The sequence below is a fragment of the Calliopsis andreniformis genome, unplaced genomic scaffold (genome assembly GCF_051401765.1).
Source record: "Calliopsis andreniformis isolate RMS-2024a unplaced genomic scaffold, iyCalAndr_principal scaffold0106, whole genome shotgun sequence".
Lineage (NCBI taxonomy): Eukaryota > Metazoa > Arthropoda > Insecta > Hymenoptera > Andrenidae > Calliopsis > Calliopsis andreniformis.
Window position 1 is genome coordinate 1,169,334 of NW_027480515.1, and position 7,143 is coordinate 1,176,476.

The following is a 7,143-nucleotide window of genomic DNA, read 5'->3' on the forward strand; positions in this document are numbered from 1 at the left end:
GAAGATTGAGGATTGAGGATTGAGTATTGAGGATTGAGGACTGAAGATTGAGGATTGGGGATTGAGGATTGACGATTGAGGATTGAGTATTGAGGATTGAGAGTTGAGGATTGATTATTGAAGATTCACGATTGAGGATTGAGAATTGATGGTTGACGGTTGTGTGTTGAATATTGAGGATTGAGGATTGAGGGTTGAGGATTGAGGATTGAAGGTTGAGGATTGGGGATTGAGGATTGACGATTGAGGATTGAGAATTGAGTATTGAGAATTGTGGATTGAGGATTGAGGATTGAGTATTGAGGATTGAAGATTGAGGATTGAGAATTGAGGATTGAAATTGAGGACTGAGTGTTGATGGTTGAGTGATGAGAATTGATGTTTGTGGATTGAGATTTGAAGATTGAAGAATGGGGATTCAGTATTGATGATTGAAGATTGAGGATTGAGGATTGATGATTGAGGATTGAGGATTGAAGATTGGGGATTGAGGATTGAGGATGAGGGCTGAGGGTTGAGGATTGAGGATTGAGGATTGAGGATTGAAGATTGAGGATTTGGTATTGAGGATTGAGGAATGATTATTGAGGATTGAAGATTGAGGATTGAGGATGGAGGATTGAAGATTGAGTATTGAGGATTGAAGATTGAGGATCGAGGATTGAGGGTTGAGGGTCGAGGATTGAAGATAGAGGATTGGGTATTGCGCATTGAACATTGGGGATTGAGGATTGAGGATTGGGGATTGAGGATTGACGATTGAGGGTTGAGAATTGTGGATTGAGAATTGATTATTGATTATTGAAGATTGAGTATTGAGGATTGAAGATTGAGGATTGAGGATTGAGGATTGAGGATGAGGGCTGAGGGTTGAGGATTGAGGTTTGAGGACTGAGGACTGAGGATTGAGGATTGAGAATTTAGGATTGAGGATTCAGGATTGAAGATTGAGGATTGGGTATTGAGGATTTAATAATGATGATTGAGGATTGAGGATTGACGATTAAAGATTGAGGATTGAGGATTGAGGATTGAATATTCAGTATTGAGGATTGAAGATTGAGGATTGAGGATTGAGGATAGAGGATTGGTGATGAGGGCTGTGGTCTGAGGATTGAGGTTTGAGAACTGAGGACTGAGGATTGAGGATTGAGAATTGAAGATTGAGGTTTGTGGATTGAGGGTTGTGGATTGAGGACGAGGACTGAGGATTGAGTATTGATGTTTGAGATCAGAGGATTGAGGATTGAGGATTGAGAATTGAGGATTGGGTATTGAGGATAGAAGAATGAGGACTGAGGATTGAGTATTGAGGATTGAGGATTGAAGATTGAGTATTGAGGATTGAAGATTGAGGATTGAGGATTGAGGATTGATGATTGAGGATTGAAGATTGAGGATTGGGGACTGAGTGTTGAGGTTTGAGTGTTGAGAATTGATGTTTGTGGATAGAGATTTGGAGATTGCAGATTGAGTATTGGGTATTGAAAACAGTGAATTGATGATATTCTATTGAGGATTGAGAATTGACAACTGACTCTTGAGGACTGAGGTCTGAAGATTGAGGATGCAGGATTGAGGATTCAGGATTGAGGTTTGAGGACCGAGGATTGAGGATTGAGGATTGAGGATTGAGGATTGAGGATTGAGGATTGAGGATTGATGATTGAGGATTGGGTATTGCGGATTGAACATTGAGGATTGAGGATTGTGTATTGAGGATAGAGGATTGAGGACTGAATATTGAATATTGACGATTGAAGATTGAGGATTGAGTATTGATGTTTGTGGATTGAGGCCGAGGACTGAGGGTTGAGTATTGCTGTTTGAGGTCTGAGGATTGATGACTGAGGATTGAGAATTGAGGATTGAGGATTGAGGATTGAAGATTGGGTATTGACGATTGGGGAATGAGGATTGAGGATTGAGGATTGAGGATTGAGGATTGAGGATTGAAGACTGTGTATTGAGGATTGAAGATTGAGGATTGAGGATTGAGGATTGAGGATTGAGGATTCAGGACTGACGCTTGAGGATTGAGGATTGAGGATGGAGGATTGAAGAGCGAGGACTGAGTGTTGAGGATTGAGTGCTGAGAATTGATGTTTGAGGATTGAGATTTGATTTTTGAATATTGTGGATTGAGTATTGAACCATGAGAATTCAGGATATTCTATTGAGTATTGAGAATTGAGGATTGATGGTTGAGTATTGAGGATTGATGGTTGAGGGTTGTGCGTTGAATATTGAGGATTGAGGATTGAGGATTGAGGATTGAGGATTGAGGATTGAAGATTGGGTATTGATGACTGAAGATTGAGGATTGAGGATTGAGGGTTGAGGTTTGAGGTCGAGGACTTACGGTTGAGGATTGAGGTTTGAGGGTTGAGGATTTCGGATTGAGGACTGAAGGTTGAATATTGATGATTGAAGATTGAGGATTCAGTATTGACGGTTGTGTGTTGAGGACGAGGACTGAGGGCTGAGCATTGCTGTTAGAGCCCTGAGGATTGAGGATTGAGGATTGAGAATTGAGGATTGAGGATTGAGGATTGAAGATTGAGGATTGGGTATTGAGGACTGAAGAATGAGGATTGAGGTTTGAGGAATGAGGATTGAGGTTTGAAGACTGAGTATTGAGGATTGACGATTGAGGATTGAGGTTTGAGGATTGAGGATTGAGGATTGAGGATTGAGGATTGAGGATTGAGGATTGAAGATCGAGTATTGAGGATTGAAGATTGAGGATTGAGGAATGAGGATTGAGGATTGAGGATTGAAGATTGAGGATTGTGGATGGAGGATTGACGATTGTGGATTGAGTATTGAGGATTGAGAATTGAGGATTGATTATTGAAGATTGAGGATTGAGGATTGAGGATTGAGGATTGAGGATTGAGGATTGAGGATTGAAGGTTGAGTACTGAGGATTGATGGTTGAGGATTGAGGATTGAGTATTGAGGATTGAGGACTGAAGATTGAGGATTGGGGATTGAGGATTGACGATTGAGGATTGAGTATTGAGGATTGAGAGTTGAGGATTGATTATTGAAGATTCACGATTGAGGATTGAGAATTGAGGATTGAGGATTGAGGAATGAGCATTGAAGATTGAGTGTTGAGGATAGAAGGTTGAGGATTGTGGATTGAGGGTTGAGGATTGAGGATTGAATATTGAGGATTTGGGACTGAGAGTTGAGGGTTGAGTGATGAGAATTGATGTTTGTGGATAGAGATTTGAAGATTGCAGATTGAGTATTGAGTAATGAAAACTGAGAATTGATGATATTCTATTGAGGATTGAGGATTGACAACTGATTGTAGAGGACTGAGGGCTCAAGATTGAGGATTCAGGATTGAGGATTCAGGATTGACGTGTGAGGACTGAGGATTGAGGATTGAGGATTGAGGATTGAGGATTGAAGATTGAGGATTTGGTATTGAGGATTGAGGAATGATTATTGAGGATTGAGGATTGAGGATTGAGGACTGAGGGTTGATTATTAGGGATTGAGAATTGAGGATTGAGGATTGAAGTTTGAGTATTGAGGATTGAAGATTGAGGTTTGAGGATTGAGGATTGAAGATTGAGGACTGAGTGACGAGGGTTGAGTGATGATAATTGATGTTTGTGGGTTGAGATTTGAAGATTGAAGAATGGGGATTGAGTATAAAAAACTGTGAATTGAATATATTCTATTGAGGATTGATGATTGGCAATTGATTGTTGAGGACCGACGCCTGAAGATTGAGGATTCAGGATTGAGGATTCCGGATGAAGGTCTGAAGACTGAGGATTGAGGGTTGAGGATTGAGGGTTGAGGATTGACGCTTGAAGATTGAGGATTGAGGATGGAGGATTGAAGAGAGAGGACTGAGTATTGAGGATTGAGTGTTGAGAATTGATGTTTGAGGATTGAGATTTGATTATTGAATTTTGTGGATTGAGTATTGAACCATGAGAATTCAGGATATTCTATTGAGTATCGAGAAATGAAGATTGATGGTTGAGTATTGAGGATTGATGGTTGACGGTTGTGTGTTGAATATTGAGGATTGAGGATTGAGGATTGAGGATTGAGGATTGAAGATTAAGTATTGATGATTGAGGATTGAGGATTGAGGATTGAGGATTATGGATTGAGGATTGAAGATTGAGGATTCAGGATTGAGGAAGAGGGCTGAGGGTTGAGGATTGAGGTCTGATGACTGAGGACTTAGGATTGAGGATTGAGAGTTGAGGATTGAGGATTGAGGATTGACAATTGAGGATTGGGTATTGAGGATTGAAGAATGAGGATTGAGGAATGAGGATTGAGGGTTGAGGATTGAAAATTGAGTATTGAGGATTGAAGCCTGACGATTGAGGATTGAGGATTGAGGATTGAGGATTGAGGATGGAGGATTGAAGAATGAGTATTGAGGATTGAAGATTGAGGATCGAGGATCGAGGGTTGAGGGTCGAGGATTGAAGATAGAGGATTGGGTATTGCGCATTGAACATTGGGGATTGAGGATTGAGGATTGGGGATTGAGGATTGACGATTGAGGATTGAGTATTGTGGATTGAGAATTGATTATTGATTATTGAAGATTGAGTATTGAGGATTGAAGATTGAGGATTAAGGATTGAGGATTGAGGATTGAGGATGAGGGCTGAGGGTTGAGGATTGAGGTTTGAGGACTGAGGACTGAGGATTGAGGATAGAGAAATTAGGATTGAGGATTCAGGATTGAAGATTGAGGATTGGGTATTGAGGATTTAATAATGATGATTGAGGATTGAGGATTGAGGATTAAAGATTGAGGATTGAGGATTGAGGATTGAATATTGAGTATTGGGGATTGAAGATTGAGGATTGAGGATTGAGGATTGAGGATTGATGATGAGGGCTGAGGTCTGAGGATTGAGGTTTGAGGACTGAGGACTGAGGATTGAGGGTTGAGAATTAAGGATTGAGGATTGAGGATTGAAGATTGAGGATTGGGTATTGAGGAATGAAGAGTGAGGATTGAGAAATGAGGATTGAGGATTGGGGATTGAGGATTGAAGATTGAGTATTCAGGATTGGAGATTGACGATGGAGGATTGAGGACCGAGGATTGAGTATTGAGGATTGAAGATTGTGTATTGAGGATTGAAGATTGAGGTTTGAGGGCTGAGGATTGAGGATTGAGGATTGGGGACTGAGGATTGAGGATTGAGGATTGATGATTGACGATTGGGTATTGGGGATTGAACTCTGAGGATAGAGGATTGAGTATTGAGGATTGAGGATTGCGGATTGAAGATTGAATATTGATGATTGAAGATTGTGGATCGAGGATTGAGTGTTGTGGATTGAGGACGAGGACTGAGGGTTGAATATTGATGTTTGAGGTCTGAGGGTTGAGGATTGAGGATTGAGAATTGAGGATTGAGGATTGAGGATTGAAGATTGAGGATTGGGTGTTGAGGTTTGAAGAATGAGGATTGAGGATTGAGGATTGAGGATTGAGTGTTGAAGATTGAGTATTGAGGATTGAAGATTGAGAATTGAGGATTGAGGATTGAGGATTGAGGAGTGAGGATTGAAGACTGAGGATTGGGTATTGCGGATTGAACATTGAGGATTGACGATTGAGTATTGAGGATAGAGGATTGAGGACTGAAGATTGAATATTGACGATTGAAGGTTGAGGATTGAGTATTGATGGTTGTGGATTGAGGCCGAGGACTGAGGGTTGAGTATTGCTGTTAGAGGTCTGAGGATTGAGGATTGAGGATTGAGATTTTGAGGATTGAGGATTGAGGATTGAAGATTGAGAATTGGGTATTGAGGATTGAAGAATGGGGATTGAGGATTGAGGATTGAGGATTGAAGACTGAGTGTTGAGTGCTGAGTGATGAGAATTGATGTTTGTGGATAGAGATTTGAATATTTCAGATTGAGTATTGAGTATTGAAAACTGTGAATTGATGATATTCTATTGAGGATTGTGGATTGACAACTGATTGTTGAGGACTGAGGGCTGAAGATTGAGGATTCAGGGTCGAGGATTCAGAATTGAGGGTTGAGAACTGAGGATTGAGGATTGAGGATTGAGGATTGAGGATTGAGAATTGAAGATTGAGGATTGTGGATTGAGGGTTGTGGATTGAGGACGAGGACTGAGGATTGAGTATTGATGTTTGAGATCAGAGGATTGAGGATTGAGGATTGAGAATTGAAGTTTGAGGATTGAGGAGTGAAAATTGAGGATTGGGTATTGAGGATTGAAGAATGAGGATTGAGGATTGAGGATTGAGGATTGAGGATTGAAGATTGAGTATTGAGGATTGAAGATTGAGAATTGAGGATTGAGTATTGAAGATTGAGTATTTGGGACTGAGGATTGAAGATTGAGGATTGAGGATTGAGGATTGAGGATTGAGGACTGACGCTTGAGGATTGAGGATTGAGGATGGAGGATTGAAGAGCGAGGACTGAGTGTTGAGGATTGGGTGTTGAGAATTCATGTTTGAGGATTGAGATTTGATTATTGAATTTAGTGGATTGAGTATTGAACCATGAGAATTCAGGATATTCTATTGAGTATCGAGAATTGAGGATTGATGAATGAGTATTGAGGATTGATGGTTGAGGGTTGTGTGTTGAATATTGAGGATTGAGGATTGAGGATTGAGAATCGAGGATTGAAGATTGAGGATTGGGGATTGAGGATTGACGATTGAGGATTGAGTATTGAGTATAGAGAATTGTGTATTGAGGATTGAGGATTGAGTATTGACGATTGAAGATTGAGGATTGAGAATTGAGGATTGAAATTGAGGACTGAGTGTTGATGGTTGAGTGATTAGAATTGATGTTTGTGGATTGAGATTTGAAGATTGAAGAATGGGGATTCAGTATTGATGATTGAAGATTGAGGATTGAGGATTGAGGATTGAGGATTGAGGATTGAAGATTGAGGATTGAGGATTGAGGATGAGGGCTGAGGGTTGAGGATTGAGGATTGAGGATTGAGGATTGAAGATTGAGGATTTGGTATTGAGGATTGAGGAATGATTATTGAGGATTGAGGATTGAGGATGGAGGATTGAAGATTGAGTATTGAGGATTGAGGATAGAGGATTGGTGATGAGGGCTGAGGTCTGAGGA